Here is a 13,358-nt window from a genome sequence, read left to right on the forward strand (position 1 = left end):
CATGAAAGGGAGTTGAGTCTCAGATGGGTGGCTGGCTCAAGCGACTTCTGAGGTCTGCATTAACCCTGAGCTCCCAGGATGCCATGATTCACTGCCTTTCAAGCAGTGTGACTCACTAGTCACCCAGGACCAGCCCCACAAAGAGACCAACTGACTAGGAGGGATCTGGGTAGGGCTGGCAGCTTCCTTACTCAGTGCTGGCCTGGCTAATTGTTCAGTCCTATTTCCCCTTTTCATCTTTCTTGACTTGTCTCTCAAGATCAAATTCTGGTCTTGGCCTTTTCTATGCCCTGCTGCCCATCTGGGCCTCAGTTTCCTTGTGTATAATTTAAAGAGAAAGTACCAGAGCATTTCTGGGTTTCCTTCATGCCCCATCATCTCTGTATTTAGAATCCCCAGGCCAAGCCTCCTGTTGAGGCAGTGATCAGGCAGCTTCACAGCCCCTTCTTTCCCTCTTCCCCAGGTCTTGATCCCAGGCTTACGGTCCCCAGATGCATGAAATCCTGCTGATGCAGCAGGAAGGGCGCTGGACACTGATCAGGCCGACTTGGGTGCCTGGATGGGTCAGGGTGCCTAGCCCACTGAGGGCCGTGGTGTCATGGTAAAATAGGGCCTGTGATCCTGATGCCCATGTGGAAAACAGACTTTGCACATGTGCATAAGATTGTTGTTATTGGAGGACAGAGGCCCAGTTTGTCCTTCCTGTGGTACGCTGTGCTGTTGAATTCTCTGGTTATTCCCTGTAGGATCACCTACCCACCTGGAAGTAGGTTACACCCTTGCCAGTGCAAGGTGTCCAGGGAGCAGGTGGTCCCTGGGCCCTCTGCAGTGCACTCGGTCATCGCAGGGGCTCCAGGCCGGGCTGTGTTGGAGACTGGACTGAATAACCTGGGCAGATACCACCACTGCCCTCCAGGAACATCCACAAAGCAGATAGGCATGGACCTGAAGTGGCCAGTGGTGGGTGCACTCAGATGAGCATGTGGCTCTCCAGGGGTTCAGAGGAGGGAACAAGGGCTTCCAATTTGGGTGATCCAAGTAGAGTGGGTTGTGGGAGGTGACGGTGATGAGAACTGAGTCAGGCATCCCAGGCCGAGGGAAGAGCTTGAGAAAAGCATAGAGGTGGGCCCTTGTTGCTAGAGAGGAGTGGCTGGAGATGAGGCTTTTGATAGGATAATAATAGGAAAATCTCATGGGGCAAGAGCATGTAGAGACTGACTGGGATCTGGAAGCCCAAGTTAACCTAAATGCACAGCGTGTTTTTGTGCCTGAGATCGTCTCTTCACTGGCGTTCAGCCCTAGGAATTCTCAGAGGTACCCAAGGAGTTATGGTGGCATGGATGACAGTCACTAGCTTTTGCAAAGGGCTTCCCTGTGTGCCAGGCACTGCTCCAAGTACTTTCCATGGATTAGCTCACTCAATCCTCACCTATGAGGTATAGGGATCTTCATCATCCCCATTTTACAGAGGAGAATACTGAGCCTCAGATTAAATAAGCAGCAAAAACAGAACCAAGAAGCACCTTCTGGAGCCCTTGCTTGCAACTAAAATACTCTCACATCTGTCCTGTGTTCTCCAGAGAGTCTGAGGAATAATTGGAAAATTTAGTTACTTAGGCCGCCTTTTTAGATGTGACTAACCCTTCCTCTGGCATCCTTTATAAAACTGTTCAAAGTGTCATCTCACAGGATGAATCTTTAAGCATTAATTGAAAGCATTTTCACACAATTTTTAATATGTAAGCAATTACACATTAAAAAGTTCTTAGCATGTTTTTATTATTAAATCAACTTTATAGCCTAATAAGAGGAAATTAAAGTCATTTCACACAGAGCCCCCCTGCTTTGACATGGCTGTTTTCCTTGCTTACAACTGGCCTTCTGCCCTTTTTAACTGTGTGCTAGTAGGCACGGTCCAGATGAAGCCAGTCACTGATTTTAAAGGCAAGAGGGGATGTTCTTTTGTATTTTCTCATCCTCTGGCGTGGCCTCTTCTAGTGGCAACATGCTCTCTGGGAGAGTCATGGGGTTTATCATGTTAAAGACGATGTTCCAATTGTGGCCTCTGTGTTTCAGGAGAAAGGAGGCAGGAAGTACAGGTTCTAGCCTTGGCTCTGCCCCTGGCTCTGCCCTTGGGCAGGTTGCTTCTCTTCTCTGGGCTTCAGTTCCCTCATCTCTAAAATCAGATTCTGCCTCCTTCACTGGGTGTCAAGAGGATTCTTACAGGTCATGGGTCTGGAATGACTTCATAAACCCTTTGGTTACCCGCATCTGCGGTCACACTGGGCTTCTCCAGCTGCCCTTGTCAGGCCTGGTTCTAACAGTCCTGAGGGTCTTGCCCCACCCCCAGCCGCCTCCATGTGGCATCAGCCTCAGCCCCTCCCAAAAGCATGCATGCTGCTGTCTGTGCTCTCAGGATAGACAGGACACCATTCTGGACAGCCAGCTCTAGAGGCCCTTCCTAGGGCTCCTGTTCTCTCATTCTGGGATGAACTCTCCCGGAGACCGGCAAATGCTTCTCAGAAAAAGGAGTCTGTGAGTCTTGCTTGGGTGTCAGAGAAGCTGTCTCTGGCCACCCTGCCTGAGACTTCAGTCTTCCTCTCGTATTTGCCGTCAGCTCTGACCCCTGGTTCCAGGCAGCACTGTTCCCCTGACAGCTGGGAAAGCAAAGGGCCTTCTGTCTGGGTCCTGAGTTCCCAGCCCCAGTTCTGCAGTGCCGTGGACTCTGCTCCCAGGATGTCCACACACTTGCCTCCCTGCACAGCTCTGCTCCCCAAAGCCTGTACCCTGAGCCCCCTCACTTTCTTCTGTCCTGGTGCCTCTCACCCTCTGCAGGCCTCAAGCTCCTCCCTGACCTGCCCTCCCCACCAAGTCACCACAGGCTTCAGCCTGTCCTGGTGGTCACAGCTCTCCCCCAGCTGGATGATGGCAGGATGGAACTGTCCTTGAGGAGCAGTGCTTCTGGCCCCATATAGGCTTCCTGCCCGAGGCCCAGAGAGGGTTGTGCACTAGCCAAGTTTACACAGCAGCAAGCCACAGGGCGAGTCTTCTGACTTCCATCCTGGAGCTCCTGGGCCTTATTTTGAAATGTTGTGAAATCTGTTGTCACATCCTCCTGCCTGGCAGATAGCAGGCTTGGTCATAGACTGTGCAGAGTTCCCTGGCTGGTTGGTCATTTCCCAGAATGACTTACCTACCGGACAGGAAGGAGGTCATCAAGTGTAAATAGATTTTGTATTAGTCACCTGATGACTTTCCTATTCTTCAGAAACAGCAGGGCTCACACACCCAGCCCAGTGGTGCTCACCCGCAGAGCTGTGGGTGGGGAGAGAAGTGGGAAGCCTGGGTTGCCATGGCGACCAGCGGGCCCACTCTAGGAGCCGCTTCCTATTCTCTCACCCCTGCTCCCCTCTTGTCTTTGACCCCTGACACTGAGCACGTTCAGGTTTTCAGGAAAGTTGCAGCAGGCCTGGAACAGGCGAAGGAGAGCAGACAGTCATTGATAGCACCCCCGCTGTGGGCTGAGGGTCCTTGCCCTCCAGGTGCTCCTGTCACATGGGGAAGGTGGACAGGGGCCCAGAGAACACTCAATGTCTGTAGTATAAAACAAACTAAGAAAAATTACACTGGAGAGAGAAATCTGGTTTTGGAGAACACAGAAGAAGGAGCGGTACAGCCTCCGGGACCAAAGTGTGCTACACAAAGAGGGCAGCATCCCAGCAAAGCCACGCTTGAGGTCCTGACTCAAAATGACCTTCTCAGGGAGGCCTTCTGGCCACTTATCTTACATTTCCACCCCTCCCCCACCTCTCTGATGTTGTTCCTTAACACTTGTCATTATTTAGCATATTACATACTTTTTTTTACATTTTCCTTGTTTGTTGTCTGTCTCACCGCTGAGATGTGGCCTTCACAAGGGCAGAGATATAGGTTTTGTTCCCTGTTGGAACCTGAAGTACCTGGTACAAAATAGGTTGTCAGTAAACACTGGTTGAATGAATGAGTGCATTAATTCACTCCAGGGACCCGGGCTGGTCCATAGAGTGCTAGGTGCCCCTCAGGAGCCCAGGGACCTCCTATCCTCCTCCAAAGAATGCCAGATCTGGAAAGTCTGAGTTTAGCCACTTGCTAGGTGGGCAGGGAGGCTGCCTTGGCGTCAGGGTGGGAGTTGGGTGCGCGTTCTGACCAGTTCTGTCTCCGCAGCTGGCGGACTACATAGGGAGAGCTGATTCTGCCTCTTCTCCTTCCCTCTCTGGGCCGAGAGCTCCGTGAAGGAAGGGACTGGTCCTCACCCATCTTCATTTCTCTTCTGGGCCCAGTAAATATTCACCGATTGAATGAATGAGTATAGGAATGCAAGTCTGTATGGAGAAGAAAGAAAAGGAAACAAACAAACAAATACTTACTATAAACAGCCTCTCCCATTCTGCTGAGACTTGCTAGCTTGAAGTCACAGGGCCTGGGGTCAGGGAAAAATGCAGTACATTCATTCATTGGCTGGGTGGCTATTTGTGAGCACCTGCCATGTGCTGGCACCGTTCTATGCTCCCGGGTCTATGCATGAACAAAACAAAATTGTTCTCACGGAGTTAACAGTTGATTGAGGGACCAAGGTGGCAGTTGCCTACCCATGATTCTCCGAAACTCATTTACTAGATGCTGTGGCTCCAGGTTATCAAGGGCTGGAATTCAGGGGCTTTCTCAGAGTCAGGAGCTGAGTGGAGACTTGTCCCCAGGACCAGGGCCACCTTCAGTAGGAAGGACGGTCTCAGTGCTGACTTCTGGGGATAAGGGGGACAGCTGTGGCCCAGTGGCTGGCAGGTGTGTTCCTCTGTCCTTGGCCCCAGTAGAGGAGCACGGGCCCTGAGGGTTGCCGTTGGTTTTCCCCGTGCTGCTGGCACTAAGCCTCATAGATGTGGGGGCCCAGCAAACAGATTGCAGTCCTGCTGAGCGTTTGTCAGCGAGGGCTTAGGCCCCTCGGAACACATCCCTAACTCCTTGTCTTTCCTGGCAGCTGTGAGAGAAACGTGCATTTTACCCAAGGTAGAAATACAGGAATAGGAATGTGAAATGGAGGAGTTCACCTCTGCAGGCCTGCCTCAGCCTTGCATTTCAGAATCCCAGACAGACATTAAAAGATCTGAAAGTGCAGAAACTGATGGAGATACCTGTCCTGAAATAGGCTCAGGGAGATTCAGATTAATCTGCAGCAAAGCTCCTGCATCCTGTACCCGCCCAGCTCCCTGCGTGCTGGGCAGAGTGTGGAAACCTTGTGGAAACCCACACTGCAGGGGTGTGGCACGATTAGGAAGTCATTTAGGAAAACAGGCCCGCCTGGGAGTGTGGGATGGAATCTTGCAGCGCCTAGCAAGAGGCAGGGAGACAGGTTCTATAGTTCTGAGGCTATAGCAATCATCTAGGCCAGGTCAGGTGCTGTGGAGTCAGGGTAGATGTGGTGGAAGGGCCCACCAGCCAGTGGGCTGCTGTGTGGAGGGGAGAGGAGAGGGTGGGATGACACCACCAGTGGGGTCCTCTGTTAGTGGGAGGATGGGAAAGTCAGTCACCTGATGGGGCCTGTCCTATCTGAGAAGGGAAGGGAGGTTCCTGGGGAGGAGTCAGAGTTGAGATGTGGTCACCTTTGAGGTGGGAGCAGCCAGCTAGGTGCTTGGGAGAGATTGAATGCATTCATGTGTTAGGGAAGGTGCTGGAGTCAGATCAGAGGAGGGCCCCAAACTATTCCAGGGACCTGGGGGCCATCATGAGAAGTCCTGGACTGTGTTTCTGGTCTGGGGAGAGGAGTAGTATGCAGGGAGTGGCCAAGGAGACAGCCGGCCACAGTTCCTGCCTTTCAGAAGCCTGAAGGAGGAGATTCCGTGATTTTCCCCACACCCTATTATTTGACTAATTAATTAGTACTCTCCTCTAAGTAGGGCTCAGGCTGGCTTTCTGGAAACTTACAGAGATGACAGAGGTCTGTGTTTAAAGGGTTCCTTTTATAGATGATACCAGGAATCTCCCTAAGGCTCTGAGAGGAAGGAAGCAGGTGAGATGATTTCCATTTTGCAGATGAGAAAGCTGAGTCCTGGTGGCTGACAAGACTTCTGGCCCCTTCTCCCTACGGGGGTCACTGCCTGGTTATGGAAGGGAGGGATGCTGAGTAACAGCAGGTCTGAGTCCTGCCTCGGTGGCGGCGGTGTGGCCGGTGCTTCAGGTTCAGTGCTCTTCCCCATCTCCGGGAGAGTCCTGCCTTCTCCCTTTCAGCCAGCTTGGCACGTTTGTGTTCCTGTGGTTAGTGAGGGCTGGCTGTGGTCCTTTTCCTAAACAGGCAGCTGAGCAGAAGGAAATAAAATGCCGCCTCTTCACTCTCCCTTTCAGGGTATAGGCGTGTAATTGTACCTGGCCACCTTAAAAAAAAGCACCGAAAGAGGGGCTGTCTCCCAAGCCCAAGCCTCAACTTTTGGGCCTCTCTTCTCCTACTGCCCCCGTCACCCCATTCTGTCCACATGCATTCCTCACCGTGTCCACTGTGATGTATCTGCTAGACTGGGAGCCCCTGGAGGGCAGGATGACGGGACAGGCCGGGGCCAGGGTGTCTTGTGCTCAGACTGTCGGTGCCCTGTGTTTGAGGTTTTGGCCTGGAACTTTCTGGTGAAGAATGTCCCCTCGTCCAGAACTTGCTGGTTTTGGTGGAGTGATGTGTGCACATGGTGAGTAAACATCCCCCACAAAGCTCTCAGCTCCCAGAACTGGGTCTCATGCCTGCTGGGCCGGCTCACCTCTGCCCTGGCCAATGGGGCAGCATGTATCTTGTCCCTGGCACCTCAGCTGGTCTCTCACTTGCTGGCCTGTGGCCCTGTTCCTTCCCATCTGCTAAGCCTCGAGTCTCTGGCACTCATGTGCCCATGTCCCCAGCCACACAGCCCTCCGTGAAGCCACCCTCTCTGGCAACTCCTCACCAGGTCGGGGGCCTTCCAAGTCTTCATGCTGCCCTAGTGGGCCTCTCTTGGCCCCTGGGTCCCCCTTCCCCACCCTCTGCCCCTCAGGCTGGGTTCTGGAGTCCTCAACTTCCTGAAGTGAATGGGCTTCATCATGCCTGCCTTCAGCTCTAGCCTCTTGCTGCCCAATTCAGAACACCTCTGGCCTGGTCCCCCCACCTTTGCCAGCACAGCCCTGGGGGGTGGGCTGGGGGGCGCCCACCTCCTCAGCAGATCTTTATTCACTTGGCTCCACCGCAGCCCTTCCCTTCCGAGTCCCACGCAGCCCCCAGCAGCTCAGGTTCACCTTCCCCAGAAGTCTCTGCATGCTTCAGGCTCCCTGACCTGCTGCTTTCCCCAGGTGCCTGTGGTTCAAGGCAGAACCAGGCCAGTTGGCATTCAGTTTTCTGCTCAGGTGGTGTTTATTGATCCCTGTGCCCTCATGCCCTTCACAGCATCTCTCCTAAGCCTCCCTAAGGCCCAGGGAGGGAGCACCTGGGTTGTTTCCATTTGCCAGTGAGAAAACTGGAGCAGAGGCTTCCGCAACAGCTGGGGGCCTGGGAGCACCTCCAGGAACCTGGGAGTTGTGTTCCAAAGCCCAGGCAGGAGCAGGGCAGGCAGTCAATGGGCCGGATGGCCCCTGGGCTGAGGGAAGCACATGGGCCTGAGATAGATCCCCCGGGCCAGCTCCTGCCCTCCCCAGTAACGGAAGCAGAGGCCTGGAGCCAGGAGGCCCCCAGCAACAGCCTCACCACCCCACACAATTGGGAACCAGCCTGTGGGCGACAGCATCCTCCCTTCCTTGACCTCTTGTAGGATTTGCTTCCGTTTCTGTGCTGTGTCCCTTTACCTTGTGGAGAACTGCTTCTGCTGAGTGAGTCTTTGCTGGGGGAAGGGTTAGTGCTGAGCCACTGAGTGGCCTGCTCCGGTGGGCACTGAGGGACATAGTACAGTTGAGACGGTGTCAGAGCTGTGTAAGATAGAGGAGGGGCAGCCAGGCCCCATGCTCCTGTCCTGCCCTTCAGGGTGAAGCTCAGGAGGGTCTTCGTGGAGCATCCATGGAAGCCCTGCTGTTCTGGGCACTGCAATGAGCACAGGGGCTGGGAGGTGGAGCCCACCTTGGCCCTCCCCTCTGGAGGGCTGTCCACTGGGATGTGGCTTATGACTGCTGTCATGTGTGGGTGTAGAACCCTGCCCTCGTGGGACAGGGGGCCGTGGGGAGGGTGTGGCCCATTCTGCTTGGTTAGGGGTAGATGTTGGTTAGGACTGGGTGGGAAGGGTGGTGGAAGCAGGTGCAGCGAGGGGCATGGCCTAGCCCCAGGGTTCAAGGGTGGAGTTGGAAGGAAGTGGAGGCTCCAGCCTAGGACAGAACCCAAGGAGGTCCCATGTTTAGCTGAAGGGGACTCAGAATTGTGAAAAGCACCCACCTGGGGCAGGTCCCTATGCCTTTGGCTCACCCATCCCTGCCCCCGTCTCACTCTCATCCCCAGCACAGCCCAGGCTGCCATGCAAAGTGAGCTGTCCTCCAGCTGATCCTCAGAGGAAACTAGACAATATTTTTAATTATTGTCTAATTTACACCCAGAAATTAAGAGAAAGGGCTTGGTCCTTATAAATAGCCTCAGCCTGTTTACCCCTAGACTTGAAACTAATTTTCATCTGGACCAAGATTTGTTGTAAATTCCCAAGGCTCCATACTAATAAAAAGTTTCTGGCTGCCATTTGGGCCCCAGCCCTATGCCCTGGGCCTGGCTCCCAAATTTGCAGAAATGTGTGATTTCTTAGGGTGAGACAGGGTGGATCTTAAAACTCACGGTCTCCACCCCAGGGAACTTGATGCAGGGTCCTGGAGTCTGCAGGATCTAGTACTGCAGTTAAAATTCACAGTCTGGTTTTAGCTCACTTTTTAACTGAACTGTATGTGATGCTGTTGGAAAAGCTTGAACTCGAGCATTAGAACCTTTCCCGTCTCTGGAAATCTTCACAGAATGAGAATTTTAGAGCTAAGCTAGGATGGGGGACTAGACATAGTGGTGGGGCTAGGGTGAGGAGGGTGTGGGAGGAGGGTTCTCACAACTGTCCCCTGAATGGTGGCCTGATCTGAAGTCCTAGCCCAGGGCCCCTTCCAGTCACTAGGATGCCTTCTTATGTGGTTCACGTGGTTCGGTAGTGCTCTTGCAAAGCAAGGCCTCCTGCCCTGCCTTCCCCTGTAGGAACCCTGTCCAGGTCGGTCATTTGCTCTGCATCTAGGTCCTCTGCAGGGAGTGATGGCTTTTCCACCTCTCTGTTTAAGCATTTAGGAGGAAAACTTCTTTGTTTCAGGACATCTATGGCTTTGTAGAAATTTCTAATTAATATTGTCAGATTGTTGGCATTTCTTTAATTTCTTCCAAGACCGTGGCCTTCAGTTATATGTGTGGGGTTATTGCTATCACCATTTATATTTATTTCTCCTTTTGCTGACTACTCATATCTCATGTCATCCTCAGAACAACCCTAGAGGCAGTCCTTGCTATCCTTTTTTTAAGATAGACAAACTGGAAAACCAGAGAATCAAAGCGACCCACCCAGGGTCAGCCAGCAGTAGTGCCAGGGCTTGAGCTAGGGTCTCTTTGCTATATCACATCAGTCCCTGTCCTCTTCCCCTCCCTTCCATTAAAAAGAGTCTGTGCTCAGAGCCAGGTCCTGTGAGGTGGGATCAGGGTGGATGAAAGTCACTCACCACCACTCGTGCCCTCTGGAGCTCATTGGGGGATGCAAATGGCCTTTTCTCTTCTCTCCTGTTCATCTCCTTTGGGCTGTTATCTACAGAGGTCTCAGCGGGTAAGTGTAGGTGAACTGCCAAGCGCTCAAGTCATTGTTCTAACTCCATGGTAGACGCTGGGAGAGAGCCTTTCTGCCAGCAAGGATGTGGCCTCCAAGGGAACTAACCCTAACCCTCTGTGGCCAGCCAGTCTCCTCCCACTCTAAGAGGCTGCTTGTGCCTCAGTGTCCCTGGCACCTGGTCTCACCATGCAGCGAGGCAGGACTGCAGAAGACCTAACTTGGAGAGTATCCAACCCAACCCACCTGGACATGGCTTCCAGGTCACAGCGTCCAAAGGGCTTGGCCTGGAGAAGCCATCCTTGGCTGAAGGACAGAACTGGCCAGGCTCTCCCCCAGCCCACAAAGAGCCTTGCATGTCTTCCCATTCAGGGTGAGGAAAGGCATAATTGTGTCTGGAAAGAGCCCTGGGTTTGACACTAGCCATGGAGCTGTAATTATCGTCTTTAATTACACAATGGTGCCTTTGCCAGGAAGGTGTGCTTGACGATTATCTCCTCTCCTGACAAGGGTGGTTCCATCTCCCTTTGTAAGTACTGATGTAAACACACAGGCTCACTTGAGATTTCAGGATTACCAAAGAGCCATTCAGAGTTGCCTACCTAAGGACCCCTGCCTTTCAGAGGAGAAAGGGGCAAGCCAGGTATCAGCCATGCAAGTGCTTTCTTGCCTGCTGCTGAAAAAGAATGTCCATTTACCTCTGAGTTGACTTGATCTCTGAAACTGAAAAAAAGAATAAACTTTTCCCTGATGCTTAAAATAAAGAAAAAAGGAAGAGCAAAAAGCCATGTAACAGTGCCCCATGCGTTTACAGACCAAGCACATCCCTGCTGATTTGATTCTCACACCACCCTGGCGAGGCAGGCAGGACACGTGGTGCTATCTCCATTGTATAGATGGTGAGATGAGGTCTCAGAGAGGCTAAGGGACTTTCCCGAAGTCACACAGGAAACCAGGACTGAAGCACCCTGCCAGCACCCTGACTAAAAGCCAGGCTTTGGCAGCTGCAGGGCAGTATTTTGGTTCATTTTGTGAGATCCCTCAACCCCAACTCACTCTGGGGCTCCTGTGTGGCAAGTAAAGCCCCTCAGCCTTGAGGGGCTTCTGAGGGCCAAATGCCATGCACTTTATAGGACTGAATTGAGGGGCAGCCCCCAAAGACTTTGGAGGCCAAATCACACTACATTCCCCAATGGACTGTACAGGTTAGCCCAGCGTTGCAGACAGAATCAGCCCACCCGGCCTCAGAACAGCGCCACCGGGGAATCAGCACACAGTGCAGAGGATGGGAGGCTCAGTAGAACGCCCCTGCCCCCTGGCTCTGCTCACAACATTGTGTCAAGGTGAAGGGCAGGCTGTCCTGAAGATCCATGCGTGCAGGGCCTTCCAGGGTCAGTTGGTACCATGGTCAACATGGGGAAACAAGGGCAAGGTCGTGGGCAGTGGTGAAAATGCAGATTCCTAGGCCCCATCCTGTAGAGGCCCTCACTGAAGCCCGAGAACTTGCACTGTAATACATGGCTCCATGGCTCTGGGACAGATGGTCCCACGGTTAGAGAGTCCCTGCTTTAGCAAAGAGCTTAGGCCTGGGGTCTCCTTCGGTTGTTCGAGCTGTGGTCTGGCCTGGCCTGGTCTGCCAGCAGCAGCAATTCTCTCTGACTTCTCCCTCCCTCTCTTTTCTCTCTCCACTGCCTGCGGGAGGGATGGACATCCATTCTGTTGTCTCCTTGAAGCTACCTGTGCAAGTCCTGAGGACCCAGCCCTGGGCCTATGGAAAGGAATGGAAACCACCCACTCAGGTGTGGTGCCCCAGCCTCGTGGCTCTTCTTGTCAGCCTTCACAAAGCTGTGATTCATACCAGAATCTTGTAAATCTCTGAATGGCCAAATAGAACAGAGCTGGGGGTAGAGGGTGTGGGGTGACTAGTGGAGAGAGTCATAAGCTGGAGGCTGCAGGAGTGAATTGCAGCTCCTCCGACACCCGGTTTGAGCTTGGACAAGGCATTGCCTCAGTTTCTCCATCTCTGAAGTCAAGGCTTCAGCCAGATCCTAAGGTGACTTTAGTGCTAACCTGTCCTGGTAGTGGCGGCAGTCACACAAAGACACGCTGGATGCACACAGGGACACAATCTCCCAGAACACAGAAGCCTCCCACCTGCTGCTGGTGGTTGGGCTGCTGCCTCGGCTGCCTTTGTTTGTCCCCAGTCTCCATCAGACCTCCACTCAGTATGTGGCGCTTGGTGTCAGCAGCTTCCACTCTGCAGTCCGGAAACCTGTTTGTGAGCTAAAGTCACACTAGCCTCCCTAGGGGATATCTTTCCACAGAAGCCTACTTCCGAATTGGGCCTAATTGTAGCATATATACCTTTAAATAATTTTTTTCAGTGTATTTTAAACAGCTGTCATTTTGCATGTGCATCACCTGAATAAAGTGGAGCAGCCATTTGAGCTCCTGGTCACCCCGAGTCTGCAGCAGGCTTTCTTCACCCCTTGCAGTAGAGAGACCTATTACTCTACTGCAGGGAGGAGAGAAGCTAGGAGGTTTGAGAACAGTGAGATCAGCTCACCTGCTGGTCTCAGCCCTTCCCAGATCCCTCCTCACTGTCCCCTGATGAGTTTCCCAGGCCTGGCTGGATCACGTTACTTTCCTGCTCAGAGATCTCCACTGGGTTCCACAGATCTGAGCCCAGACTTTCCAGGCCTTCCTCAAATCCCACACCCTAGAGGGTTCCCAGGATCCGGCAGCACCCCAGCACCCACTTGCTTTCCTGTGTAAACACTCACTGTCCTCTTCACTGAGGGGCTCCCCAGGTCTCTGTGATCCCTCAGGGACTTCCTCCCTCTTGTTCTGCCTTGCTCTTGAGTTCCTCCAGCAGCCTGGGCAGGGCCTGAGTGACTCACAGTGGGTTCCCCAGAGCCTAGCACAGAGCTTGGCTCTTGGGAAGAGCTGGTTGAAACGATGAAAAATGGGCCTTTCCTCTGCTTCCATCTCATCCTTGCCTTTGAAGTCAGTTTAATGGCTGCAAACATATTAATCATTTTACTGTTGGATTTCCTGTTTGTCCCTGAAAAATAAGCATTCAAAATAGGATTTCGAGGACAGGCGGGGCAGCTCACACCTGTAATCCTAGCACTTTGGGAGGCGGAGGAGGGTGCATAGCTTGAGCTCAAGAGTTTGAGGCCAATCTAGGCAACATGGTGAAACCCCGTCTCTACTAAAAATACAAAAATTAGCTGGGCGTGGTGGCGTGTGCCTGTAGTCTCAGCTATTCGGGAGGCTGAGGCAGGAGGATTGCTTGAGCCCAGGAGGTGGAGGTTGCAGTGAACTGAGACCGTGCCACAGCACTCCAGCCTAGGTGACAGAGCCAGACCCTGTCTTTAAATAAATAAACAAAATAGGATTTTGAGACCGTCAGAACACGTGCCTTCCTGGATTTGAAAACAGGCGATGCAGAGACCATGTATCTGGCCCTGAGGGTGGTGGGGGAGGTTGTGAGTCTCTGGGTCGCCTGCAGTTCTGGGAAGTTTACCGTTTATGGAGTCCTTGCTGGTCAGGAAGCCC

At 52.9% G+C, this 13,358-nt stretch overlaps 1 protein-coding gene across 1 annotated transcript in view; it reads left to right on the forward strand.

Moving 5' to 3' along the window:
- Positions 1 to 13,358, forward strand: part of SHB (SH2 domain containing adaptor protein B) — a 150,424-nt gene that overhangs the window by 57,116 nt on the left and 79,950 nt on the right. The gene's annotated exons all lie outside the window — the stretch shown is intronic.

Source organism: Pongo pygmaeus, chromosome 13, assembly GCF_028885625.2.
Source record: "Pongo pygmaeus isolate AG05252 chromosome 13, NHGRI_mPonPyg2-v2.0_pri, whole genome shotgun sequence".
NCBI lineage: Eukaryota > Metazoa > Chordata > Mammalia > Primates > Hominidae > Pongo > Pongo pygmaeus.